This window comes from Rana temporaria, chromosome 6 (genome assembly GCF_905171775.1).
Source record: "Rana temporaria chromosome 6, aRanTem1.1, whole genome shotgun sequence".
Classification (NCBI taxonomy): domain Eukaryota; kingdom Metazoa; phylum Chordata; class Amphibia; order Anura; family Ranidae; genus Rana; species Rana temporaria.
In genome coordinates this window covers 146910678-146924725 of record NC_053494.1, presented here as the reverse complement: position 1 = coordinate 146924725, position 14048 = coordinate 146910678, and the positions used below count along the sequence as shown (strand labels likewise).

At 41.7% G+C, this 14048-nt stretch overlaps 1 protein-coding gene across 12 annotated transcripts in view; it reads right to left on the bottom strand.

The window, feature by feature from the left end:
• Positions 1-13494, bottom strand: part of COL6A3 (collagen type VI alpha 3 chain) — a 142908-nt gene extending 129414 nt beyond the window's left edge. For 6 of the 12 annotated variants that reach the window (XM_040357525.1, XM_040357528.1, XM_040357529.1 and 3 more), the window contains exon 1: positions 13264-13492. The gene's annotated coding sequence lies outside the window, so the exon portion shown is untranslated. Of the gene's footprint in view, positions 1-13263 lie in introns of all 12 variants that reach the window. The other 6 variants (XM_040357520.1, XM_040357521.1, XM_040357524.1 and 3 more) reach the window with 3 other exon arrangements.
• Positions 13495-14048: the final 554 nt, after the last annotated feature.

The window sequence follows — 14048 nt, the reverse complement described above, 5'->3', positions numbered from 1 at the left end:
CCCGTACACACGTCCGAGTTTCTCGGCAGAATTCAGCCAGAAACTCGATCGGAGCTGAATTCTGCCGAGAAACCCGGCGTGTGTACACTTTCGACCGAGGAAGCCGACGAGTTCCTCGTTGAGCCAAATAGAGAACATGTTCTCTATTTCCTCGTTGTTCAATGAGGAAAGTTGGCTCGCCGAGATCCTCGGCGGCTTCACACAGAACTCGACGAGCAAAACTATGAGTTTTGCCCGTCGAGTTCCTCGGACGTGTGTACGAGGCCTAAGGCTGGCCATACATGGATCATAGAAATGACAAAACAAAAAATTGTGTACACCCAAAAGTCTACCTCCTCACATTTATTAATCATATGCAAAAATAGTACATATAAAAACAGCACAGACCATGTAACGAACACTTCCCAGTCCTATCCGTCCCCACCTCCCTCCCATAAAACCCTACAAACCCCACCAATTCCTTTGGTGGGGAGGGATAGGACTGGGATAGGACTGGGAAGTGTTCGTTATCTTGCTGAAACCCTCCCAATATGAGCTGCAGTGTCTGGGATGCGAAACACATGAGACACAAATGAAGGAGGATTTGGCTCAGTCAAAAAAAATATATCTTAGTCACAAAAGATAAATCTCTGTCATAAGATAGTGAGCAGGAGAGCTGAAGTTGCCTAATATACCACTGAAATACACAAGGCAGCACAGCTAGGGGTGTGGCACGCCTTTTTCCATTAATTTAGCCATAGATGGATCGAAATTCACCCGGTTCAGCAGAGATTGGCTGAACTTCAATCCACTTCCCAGTCCTATCCCAGTCCTATCCCTCCCCACCAAAGGAATTGGTGGGGTTTGTAGGGTTTTATGAGAGGGAGGTGGGGACGGATAGGACTGGGAAGTGTTCGTTACATGGTCTGTGCTGTTTTTATATGTACTATTTTTGCATATGATTAATAAATGTGAGGAGGTATCTATTGTTATTTGTTGTGTAACACACCCTGCCCGCATCTATCTTTCAGGTTCCCAGCTTTTTTTTTTCTTTTTTTTTTTTTCTTTAATTGCCCATACATGGATCAGCAGGCTGATTAAAAAAAATGATTGGATTCTCTCACCCCCACAAATGAGATGGATGGAGGAATCCTCCCTGCTGTGCTATTGTATTCTGATAGTAGGGACAATTGTGCTGGCAGAATACACTGATCAGAACTGCAGCCAATTGGCTGTAGTGCTGATTGAACAAGAATTTTCCAACAAGCCCTTTAATGAGAAGTCAATTATTAGATGGGAACATCCATAAATGGATTGAAGTTCAGCCAGTCTCTGCTGAACCGGGTGAATTTCGATCCATCTATGGCTAAATTAATGGAAAAAGGCGTGCCACACCCCTAGCTGTGCTGCCTTGTGTATTTCAGTGGTATATTAGGCAACTTCAGCTCTCCTGCTCACTATCTTATGACAGAGATTTATCTTTTGTGACTAAGATATATTTTTTTTGACTGAGCTAAATCCTCCTTCATTTGTGTCTCATGTGTTTCGCATCCCAGACACTGCAGCTCATATTGGGAGGGTTTCAGCAACATAGGCAGTACTGCTATTCGAGAAAGCAGTGGGCAGGGCTAAGCGTGGCCAGGTGCTTATTGACATGCTACAACCTAAAGCCTAGTACATGCGTGACGAATTGAGGCCAGCATCGGCCGGTTCAATAGAAACCGGCCGACAGCAGCCACCAGAATGACTCATGACCGAAAAAGGTCTGCCGACCGGCCCCTGCTCAGTTCTCTCAGCCAACGGCTGATAGCGATGACCGGAGTAACAGAACACAATAGCTCAACAGGGAAGATTGCTGTACTAACATCTGACCTAAGCTGTCAGCTGTCATCTGACCTAAGCTGTCAGCTGTTTTTTCGATCAACATGCTGGATTGAATGAAAAAATACAGCTGAAACCATTTCCAGAATGACAGTCCAGTCCCAAGAATAATTCTAAATCCTTATGTACACAGTTGTCTCATTTTATTTTAAATACTCTGTTATATGCCCATTCAGGACAAAGTGGCAGAGGCTCTTGCTAGCCCACCATAATCCTTCTCAACTGCTCCTTTCCTCTATTGGAGTTGGTGGTCATGCCCGGTGTAGCTTCATGATAGTTTGCGTGTGCTAACACAGGGATGATGTCTTCAACCCCCCCCCCCCCCAATTTATAGGGTTTGGGGTCAAGCACTGCATCACTAAGTGGAGATCACATGCTCCCCGACACTTTGGTCACATGCTTCCACATATCTAGAAGTACCAACAATGTGCCCCAACAAAGCGATATGGGGAAGATGAGTATTAGTGAGTCAGTAGTAGACTTTCAGAACATTTTGTCACTTCCATCCTAAATCTAGCTAACTATGCATAAGTAACCTACCAATACACCTCAATGCAGCATTTTGACCTATGGCATCATATATGTAGACCACTGGTGCCCAAACTGTGGCCCAAGGGCAGCATGAGGCCCTTTTGTATATAATGTGTGGCCCTCAGACCTCATGTAACATGTTCCCGTTTTCGTATTGTCTTCTGCAACATGTCTCCAGGCCAAAAATGTAGCATGTGCCCAGTCTTTGACCATCATTTCCTTTATTAGATCAAGCATTACATATACTGAACATTATGTGTGGCCCTTTGGTGATGTCACGAGCTGTAGTTGAACCCCCCCCCCCCATAACTATTAAGTTGACAACCACTCCAAGTGTTTCCAAACTGCTCTGCCCCTCTTTCCTTCATGTGACTTAAAATAGTGATTTAGCTTGACCCTCTTCAGTCCATAAGTGAAATGCGTCGGCCTAAGGCTTCTTTCACACTTGTGCGATGTAGGAATGCAGGACAATAGTGCACTTTGGTGCACAAAAGGGCACATTTTTTTTACAGGCACGTTGTGGTGCCATTAATTAATAATCGTTTGGGTAAGAAAAAAGTGCTTTTACTCTCCCCTAGAAAAAAACGCAATTGACCTTTGGCAGTGCAGGCATAGCAAAGGAGGATTTTCAGTATTCCCAGAGTTGGATTTTAAAGTGTGGAATATATTTGCAGACATTTTTGGAACATGAAATGTTGACATCAATAGGCAAAATGTTATCACCAGTTCATTTTTAGCTCTGAATGCTTATAGTTTCAAAAGATACACTCAGCATGATAGTAATCATAACCGTCATTTAACCACAAAGTTTGTCTTTCCACAATTAAGGAGTACACTTTTGTAAAAGAGTGAAACCTCTTTCAGTATGTTGGTAACTGCTTTTTTTCTTATAACACATGTTTATTCATGAAATACACCCCATCCGCTCACTCAGTTTCTTCCCATGTGGAAGAGCGCTGGGGGTGTTATACCGCCCTCTGCTGGGATAAAGATACAATTTAATTTAAACATCTTGCTGATTAACAGACTGGTGCTACATATAAACCCAGGGATGACCCATGCAAAGTATTTCACAAAGCCTTCCAAAGCCTTGGGATTACATAGATTGCATTAACAGCCAATAGAGTTTCACCACACTCGCAGTGCCAAGTAGTGATGACAACTATAGAAAAAGCTAAAACAGATGCATTGAAAACTTATTTTGGTTATCTGTATAGTGTGTGATGTAAAAAAAAAAATGGATAACTTCAGAAATCACTTGATCTTGCAAAGTGACCATCTCCATACTTTAATGCATTTCTTTCAAAAGATTGCTTTGCCTGTTCTTTATTCTCTGGTTTCAAAGTAGTGTTGACTGCTGTACTCCTGTCTTTGCTGTGCAATGTAAATCTGGCAACTAAGGAGTTATCAAGGGTGTCTGGGACGTAGGACTGCTCTGTCTGTATCTTTTGCCAGCATTTCACTGCTCCTGAAAATTCTCCATTTATGGAAAGCTACTGCATTCCCTGCTTCTGTCACTCTAAAAAGAAAAGGGAACTGCATTAACCCCACAGGAAAGATAATCTTAGTATTATGTGGGTATAATTGTCTTCTGATTACCAACTATTTCTATGACGATTGATATAAAAATAATGGAAATGTATACGGTTTACATTAAGATTTTGTATTTCTGTACAGTATAGCTAAAAGAACTAGCAATGTTACTGACTCTTCTAGGACCTAAATAGGCAAGTACTGGTTTAAGATACAATGAGACCCACTATACGGCTGCATTCATTTATACTGTTCCTAAGCTTAATATTTCTATATAGTATTAAATTATTTGCATGTACAATTACATTTTGGTAAGGCATGCAGCTTGCAGTTTGTTGTTCCACGATTGAATACTGTCCATTATCATTAATTGAATTTATGTATTGATAGGCAAAATTGCTAACCTTTAGGAGGTGAAAAAATGGGCAACATGGCCCTCTGACTATTGCCTATGCTAAAGAAGAAACCTGAAACAGCTGTTCTAGTTGCTTTATTTGTAGGCTAGTTAGGCCAGTGGTATAATTTAGCAGTTTTAGATGCAAAGTTGGCATGGCTACTTGGGCACAAAGTAAAGATGTTCTTGGCTCCAACCCATTGCTTAATTAATAAAAGTCATCATGATCCATCTTTCTGCACTTGACGGGGACCTCTACTTGCAGAAACCGGGCGTGGCAAAGGAATCATGAATTGCATTCTAATATGCAAATTTCATTATGGTGAACTTGGGAGAGGAATACCAGTTTAGGTGATGGGTTCTGCAGGTAGTTGAAGGAACTGAAAAAACATCTGAAGTAACAAGCCCAACTGGACAGCAAAATCAAACAATAGTGTGATTTTTGGTGGAAGTGATTACAATTACCTTATGTATTAATGTATGTTCTAATATAAAAATTAAGTGTTAAAGAAATTACACTTAACAAGTTATAGAGAACAGAAAAACATGTCCTGGGGTGGGGGTGACATTTGAGAGGTATTTTACTTGTCCACCAGGCAGCTCTTTTTCATTGGTGTTATTGAGCTACTGATGCTCACATTAGTGGTAGATTTTCATTCTTTCTGTTTAGTACAATAGAGATACCATTAAACACTAATCACTTGGACCCAACAGTACATTATGAAATAAAAACAATTATCTTATTTATTACCATTTGAAAAAAGTAACCCATTAGAATCAGAAGAAAAAGTTGACCTGTAATTGGTGACTACATCTTATAGATCAGCAATGCACTATTTGACTGCTAAGCACAATTCTTGTTTCTGAGTGATCATTTGATGCTTAGTACATATTTGTCAAAACTGTTAGGACCAGTAACGAACAAGGGAGCCATGAATCTTTTACTTGCATTCAAAATGGGGGAGGTAATCAAGCTCTCCCTTTCAGTTTTTTTTTTTTTCAGTTTCTTGGAGGCTTTCAAGGGAAAAGAGTGTTGTAATGCATTCTGGTGGCCATTGTATAAAGGGTAAGAAAAAAATGGTCAGCACATGACAAAAAGTGAGAGGAAGTCCCAAGAAGGGGTTTCACTATTGGAGATTTCTACTGCGTTCTGCCATGTCGCTGAAATAGGAAGTGGGCCATCCAATGGGTACATACAGCAATAAAATGTTTTGTTACTGGAGTTGATACTACTTGGCACCTCCAAATGCTTTATTTTCATCCATTGGCAGGATTTTCCTACTTACTGTTGTGTCACTCCAACAGGAAGTGGGAGAAAAACTTCCCAATGAGAACAAAGGCAGTAATAAAAGCCTGATTTCCCGTCGGAAATCCAGAGGGTAAAGCCGAGAACCTGCTTGGGCAGTCTTTCCCCCTACACAAGGCCGGTTGGAGCTTTGGTCAGGAATCCCGGCCATGTGTATGCTCCATCGCAGTTTTTCCAATAGGAAAACTGCCGAAAACCACCGGTTTTCCCGATGAGAAAAAAGAGAGCTGGTTTTCTTTTTTTGTCCGACGGTTTTTGGGCAGTTTTCCCATTGGAAAAACTGCGAGGAGCATACACACGGCCGGGATTCCCGGCCAAAAGCTCTCCTCGCAGTTTTCCCGTCGGGAAAACTGGCCGTGTGTACGAGGCTTGACAGAGGTCCCCATGCTATTCTATCCAAAACTAAGGAAAATCCATTTGACTGGAGTTTCCCTTTAAGAAATTAGGTATCTAGTTACCTTTCTTATCTGCATTGGTCAACTGTGAAGTTCTGTTTTGGCCACAATGTTAAGGATTTTGTTAACCCTTTCTTCTCCAAGAAGTAATTAACAAAGTAATTGAACATTTCTGCATATACATGCTAAGATTTCAAAATTTCCAATGTCACAAGAGTACATAATTACATGATTGTATACGAATGGAATCATAATAATTTCTAAGAATTATAAAAGCCTATTGCAAGAGCACCACAAAGTCTTAAGCAATCTGAATACTAAAGATAATATCATAGTTCTATTAGCATACAATTGTTAATTTGTTATTTTATAATAAAATATTCAATTTAATATGGTAATTATAGTTATTAGTTTTTACCACTGTACTATTTGTGTTTTGCAAGACTCAAATGATATTAACAGGACAAATGTATTACTATGGGTGTGGTCTTTTTGGCACACAGACTTGAGCATATGCAGACTTGGTTGATGATGCCATTATGAAAGGCGCGATTTTTGAAATATGACACATATAACTGCTTTTTTTTGGTACCAACGCAACGGATTTAAGATGATGGAAAACTACACGTAGAGCCAGCCAATTGCTGTTTGAATTACATCTATGCACATCATAGTCATGTGATATACATATTGTGTGCTTTCAGTGCTTATGGTCAGCATGCATACCAACCCATACAGCATATTCCACCCAATCATTTTTTCACTGTAAGTAGGGGATATGTTGGAGCACATCTTAAAAATAGAAGAGCATGCTCGCTAAAATAAAGTTGTTTTCTGTGATGCTTTAATCAACTGTACAACTTTTGAACCATTTTTTTTAATGCCAGGTATTTCCTACAGTTTCCTGCTTTTGAAAGTAGCCCCTGTATTTAGCAAACTTTTACCAAAAAACACACAAATATGAGTAAACAGCGAGGACTGAATCAATTTGCACACCAGGCACACTGTGATTTTTTTTCCATTTGCTTACAAATTTGTCCAATCTGCAAAGGATCATTCTGTTTATGAATCGTAATTGTCTGGATTTCAGTATTGTATAATTCTTTACAGATCACACAAACCTGAAAGTAAATGTTCTGTCAAATGTGCAAACTGTCACTAAAGGTAAACAAAGGAAAACTCAATTATGCAATGAAAAAATGCCAGTGTATTGTATATGAGCCCAGATTTTGTTCACAGATCCTGTAAACTGTAATAACTAAGTTAGGATTATTGTATGAGAAAAAAATGTGAATTTATGAGTGGTCAACAGCCAATAAAAATGTCTGCCATTATGTATGTCCAGTGGTCAATGAAGAATTTATCTATTGAAGCAGGAAATGTGGTGGTGTTAGAATTGGGGGTATTTTGCCACTGAAGCCCCCAAGAGACAAAACAAGCCAACAGACGATTCAGTCCATCAGGCTCCCCACATATTTGGAATACATTCCTTGCAACTGGCGTTCCATTAGGCCTCGTACACACGACCGAACATGTCCGCTGAAACTGGTCCGCAGACCAGTTTCAGCGGACATGTTCGGTCGTGTGTACGGCCTATCGGACCGTTTTCCAGCGGATATTTGTCCAGCCGACCGTTTTCTAGCGGACACAAATTTCTTAGCATGCTAAGAAACATGTCCGCTGGAAACCTGTCCGTCGGACATGTTCGGTCGTCTGTACGACTCACCGGACATGTCCGCTCGGACGAAAGCCCTCGCATGCGTCAAAGTGATTCGACGCATGCGTGGAAGCATTAACCTTCCAGGGTGGCGCACGTCACCACGTCATTGTCGCGGCGACGGCGCAGCCACGTCACTGCGTATCCTGTCCGCGCGGATTTCTGTTTAATGGTGTGTACAACCATCAGACAGAAATCTCCGAGCGGACATGTCCGATGAAAACGGTCCGGCAGACCGTTTTCATCGGACTGTCCGCTCGTCTGTACGGGGCCTTACACCTATGTCCTGGTGTTGTTATGAATGGGTCTTCCCTGGTATGCATGTTGGGAATCACTGCCCATACAATCATACTTTCTAAGTGGTTATCATAGGCTTATGGCAGACCACAAAATCCTCTTTCTTAGAAAGTATGTATATCTCCCTAAATATAATCCTTTGGTGGGGACATTGGACTGTAAACTTTTTTGGCATCAAGAATTGGTATTAATGGCTTGATGCCAACTGGAAGGTGCTATTGATTATGTCAACTTTAACAAGGTAAGTAAACCATGGATCCTACATTCTGTATACTGTATGTTTCCTAAACTGAAATTTATTATTGTTACTTTCAGGAGAAAATTTCTGGTTCTCTAGTTGGTGATATCAACAGTTGGAGAGTCACAAACAATGACTCCAAGTGGATATCAATACTGTTGTAACAGCTACTAAGGCCAATATACACATGAATATCAAAGTTCAGCTCAATACAGATCATATGAACTTAAAATGGTTTTAAAGGCAGAAGGTTTTTACCTTAAAGAGGAAGTAAAGTCTTCCTCTTTAACTGTACCTACAGGTAAGCCTATAATATGGCTTACCTGTAGACACTGTAAATATCTCCTAAACTTGCTCCGTTTAGGAGATATTGACTATATACCCTGCCGCCGACGTCATCGGCCCATGCACACTGAAGGAACGGCCTGCACATGCCGTTTCTTCAGGGCCATGCCATGGGAGTTAAGTCATCGCGGCTCCGGCCAATCACAGTGCTGAAGCTTGCGAATCTGGAAAGATGTCGGCAGTGTCAGTGGTGTGCTGGCGCTGCTGCAGGGCATTGCTCTAAGGTAAGTATTTCATAATGAACTAGTATGCAATTCATACTAGATCATTATGCCTTTGTCTTGCAGGTTTTTTTGGGGAGGTGGGGGGGTTGGAGGTTTACAACCTCTTTAATGCATTCTCTGCATTAAGATAAAAAACATTTTGCATGTAGTTTCACCCTACCCCCCAGCCTTTCCTAAATACTTACATGAGCCCGATCTTGATCCAGTAATGTGCATAGGAGCTGTGGCTCTCTCAGCTCTCTTCCTCCTTATTGGCTCAGAGACAGCAGCAGGAGCAATTGGCTCCTGCTGCTGTCAATAACACCCAGTAATGATGGACCAGGGGGTGGGGTCAAGCTGCGCTCTGTGTGTCAATAGACACACAAAGCAGGGCTCGATAGGGGGCACTCAAGTGCCCCCCGATAAAGGGGGGGGGCTGGAGCATCAGCAGGGGATCCGGGAACAGGAGAATTGGGACTGCTTTGTGCAAAACCATTACACAGAGAAGGTAAGTATAAGTATATGTTTGTTATTTTAATTTTAAAAAAATTGCATTTACATCAGTTTAAAGCAAATAAAAACAAAAATGCTGTTTATTGCAGTTTACCAATCCTCAGATGTGGTGACTGCATTCGTTTTCTCTTTTTAGGCTTTTTTTTCTTTATTTTCAACTGGTTAAAGAGGAACATCTTTGCCACAAAGCTTCCCTCCAACCACTTTGCATATTATTTTATATATTCTGTGATTTGGTACCAAATATGCTGCAGAAATCTTCCTCCACTAAGTCTGGCTGCATCCATTTTAACTGTGGGCAGCTGAAACTGCTGCCAGTTCACTTCCTGGATTTACAGAGACACACCTCCAGCTCTGCAGCCCTGCAGCTCTCGTTGGCCCTCTTATGACTCATACCCATTCCCTTCCTGGCAAACTCTCGCAAGAGTGAGAAAGAGAGCTGTGCATGATGTCATAAGCCTAGGCTTTTTACCAGACAAGAAACAGGAAGTGGGCTATATAAGGTATTTACTGGCAGAAAAAAAATGTTTTACTATTCAAAGTTAAAACAACAAGGGCAGAAGATTTAAAAGATGGAGAGATGAAAAAATTACAGATGGTCCACTTTAAGTTAAGTTATTTTCCAACAAAACTGGCAGTTAAAGGGTTTAGGCCAGGGGTGTCCAAACTTTTTTCAAAGAGGGCAAGATTTGATGAAGTGAACATGCGTGAGGGCCAACCATTTTGCCTGACATTCTTTGAACCATTAAAAGTTGGTCTAATTGTGTTCGTCCAAGCACTAATACACTGCCATGAATGCAGCCTCTCCATTGCCATCAGTGCAGCCTGATCGATGCCCATCTGCAGTCTCAGAGGGGATGGGGGTGGGGGTGGGGGTGGGACGAGCGCCAACAGATTACATACAGAAGAATCTCCTGTTTACACAGCAACCTCTTTAATACAATATCCCGCCTCCTATGATAGACAGAAGAGTCGTCCAATGGCAGCCCAGGAGACAGAACTTCCTATTACAGATGCTGCTGAGTAAACAGGAGATTCTCCTGTAGGTAATCTGACGGCACTTGGCCCCCATACCCTCCGAGGCAGCGCCGATAAATACAGTATATATATTCAAATTACCAGGGGGGCCACATTAAACCGAAACGGGGGCCGCAATTGGCCCACGGGCAGGACTTTGGATATGCCTGGTTTAGGCAAACCATCTAACACTGACGTTGATGTTTACAATTGTCAACTTTTAGGGCTCCTTCACATGGGCGGAGCGTTCAGGTCCGCCTGTCAGTTTTTTAGGCGGACCTGAACAGACACTCCATGCAGGTCTATGGAGCAACGTATGTCAGCGGTGGCATGTCTGCTGATATCTGATCCACTCCAATCTGCTGAATCCAGACAGATGGAAACCCTATTTTCCATCCATCTGGTGGAACTGATCGGAGGAAATAAGACAGGCGGTCCGTTTTCATCTGATCCCCCCATAGAGGAGAGCAGAGCTCTGACAGGTCCGTGTCTGCACAGTGAGCAGAGATGGACCTGTCATCAGTCGGCTCAGTGGGGATGAACGGATCGATCCCCGCTGAGCAAGGACACGTGAAAGAACCCTTATTCATTTATGTTGCTGTAACTGCTTAAAACTTGTTTTTGGAGTTCAATTCATTAGGGAAGCTCATCTAAGTTTGCTTGTGCATTACTCTACCACTCCACAGATTGGCAATGCTACTGACGGGTGGCTCCCTTGCGGAGCCACCCTAAATGGGGATTTGTGTAACTGGCCAAATCACCACGTTACCATAAAATAAAATAACCCTAAACTAAGAAAACAAATGCAATCACCACATTTAAAGATTGGTAAGCTATAATATATGACATTTTAGTTTTTTGGGGTTCAGAAACCCTTTTTTTTTAACATACTCAAAACAAACATGGCCACTTATGGTGCACATACTAAAGCAATAAAACACATTAATATACATATACATAATGTAACACAAACGCAGAAAATCAGTGCAAGCATGACATAAGAGTACCTAAAAACAGCATTAAAATTACTATGGAAAAGGTGATTGTAGCTTGACAATGAAATGATCACTTGAAACCATATAAAATTAATTGGAGTATAAAAAGTCTATAAAAGAAAGCAACATACTAATATGGAATGGACACAAAAACAGATGTGGATTGGAGTAGTCAGACAAACAGCAGCAGATCACAGAACATGTAACACCAACACCATAAAGGGAGAATGCATTTTACTATCATGCAATAGCCTGACCTAATTCCTAGATACCCCGACACACCCACCATTAGAAAGGCATTGAGGGGCCCCACTGTACGCAATTCTAACTGCATACGTCCCCAGCAGCCTGCCTGTTAACCATTAACACATAGGCGTCAGCAGAAAAAGTTGAGCAGTTCCCCCTGGCAACCAATGACATTTCACTTTCAAATGAAACAGGTTATTCAATACATAGGGCCAGATCCACAAAGAAGTTACGACGGCGTATCTATTGATACGCCGCGTAACTTCTATTTTGCTCTGGCGTATCTTTGTTTTGTATCCACAAAACAAGATACGCCTGAAGCTGGGCTAGATCCGACTGGCGTACGTCTTAGTACGCCGTTGGATCTAAGGTGCATATTTACGCTGGCCGCTAGGTGGCATTTCCGTCGTTTTCCGCTTTGAGTATGCAAATTAGCTAGATACGGAGATCCACGAACGTACGTCCGGCCGGCACATTTTTTTTACGTCGTTTCCATAAGGCTTTTTTTCAGCGTATAGTTACCCCTGCTATATGAGGCGTATCCTATGTTAAGTATGGCCGTCGTGCCCGCGTCGAAATTTGAAAAATGTACGTTGTTTGCGTAAGTCGTTCGCAAATAGGGCTTTGCGTAGAATGACGTTCACGTCGTAAGCATTGGCTTGTTGCGGGTTAATTTCGAGCATGCACACTGGGATACCCCCACGGACGGCGCATGCGCCGTTCAAAAAAAACGTAATTTACTTCAGGTCAAGACGTATTAACATAAAACACGCCCCCATCTCATACATTTGAATTGCGCGCCCTTACGCTGACAAAGTTACACTACGCCGCCGTAACTTACAGCGCAAATTCTTTCAGGATACAAAAAATACGCTGTAAGTTACGGCAGCGTAGTGTATCAGAGATACGCTACGCCGGACGGAAAGAAGCGGCGCGCTTCGTGGATCTGGCCCATTGCTGCCGGCAACAGCTCAGGTTTCTTGTTACTGCTCAGTAGAAGACAAAAGCAAAGTCATTTTTTGTTTATATTACTTTCCTTGTTACTGCTCAGTATTAAACAGAAGCAAAGTACTATTTTTTATATTAGGTTCCTATTACTACTTATTATAAAAAAAATGTTTTATCTGTCTTTGTCTATCTTCTATATCTCTTATGTTTACTATTATGAGTTAAAAGTGTCTTACTACACTGAATTGCCCTGCATCTCTCTTTGCAAGCCTGGGTATCATATTGCCTTTATAATCCTGCATTATGACTTTAATTATGTGTTGGGTTAGTAAGAAAGTATCACTTCATTACTCTCCCTTATCCAGCAGTGGCCCATATCACAGTGGTGCCCACCCATCTGTATAACAATGGCACACACTGCAGCTCACTCTGTCACCCTGCACACTATCTATCTTAGTATTGATTTCCAGCAAAGGATGTGTAGTTCCCAGAAAAGCTGCACTTTTTTCTTTGTATTTTTTTTTTTTTATAATTTGAATTAAATATATATAAGGTCTATAAACTGTTCCTAAACTATGAGCACCACCCATACCTAATAATAATAATAATAATAATAATAATAATAATAATAATAATAATACTAAAATCAAATAACTAAAAGCTTCTAAGCTTTTCGCTGTATTAATAGGATTTGTACGATATTCCCAGATCCCCTCTTTGCATACCCCTGAGCTGAAGAAGAGATAGAAGGTAACTTGTCAGCTTCACACGTTGGTGCCAGTCATGTTCTTCAGTCAGGACTCCTGTGATGCTCTGCCAGGCAGAGGTTTCTCCTGGTCTCTTAGGACTGATGGGAAAAGAGATGGCGAGGGGTCCAGCTGCTAAGATCGAAGGTAGCAGCTAGGACTGAAAAAGTGAAATCGAATCCCCTGCAATCCCAGCCCAAATGAGAAGCAGTTCAAAATACTCTCCCACTCTTCCTCTCCAAACCTGCCCTCTTTCTTTCCCTCCAAACCTGCCCCCCCTTTTCAAACTGCTCCCATCTGGCTCCTATCACTGGCTGATGTCACTGCCTTATGTTTAACCCTCAAACCACTGTGGAACGTATGTATCACAGTCATCAAATCCCTGACTCCGCCAACGAAGCCAAATCCAGGTGGTCTGTGCAGGATTCAGTCATCTTCTGTATAAAGCAGTGTGTATAAGCAGGATGGAAATAAACAGCAAAGACATGGAGCAAATGCTGTCACAATCTCAATCAGAGGAGTGCAAATAAAGGACCAACTGTTAGACCCCTTTCACACTGGGGTTTCCCGTGTGTTAGTTTTAGTGGTGCTTTACCGCTGTTTAAAGCGTGAGTTCACCCAAAAATCAACTTTCTGCAGTTAGATCCAGCATACTGCTGACATCTGCAGTATGTTGGTCTTTTTTTTTTTTTTTTGGTACTTATCATTATAGCAGTAATTCTTCTATGGCTCCGAGCGGGGATTACTTCCTGGTATAGGCGTTC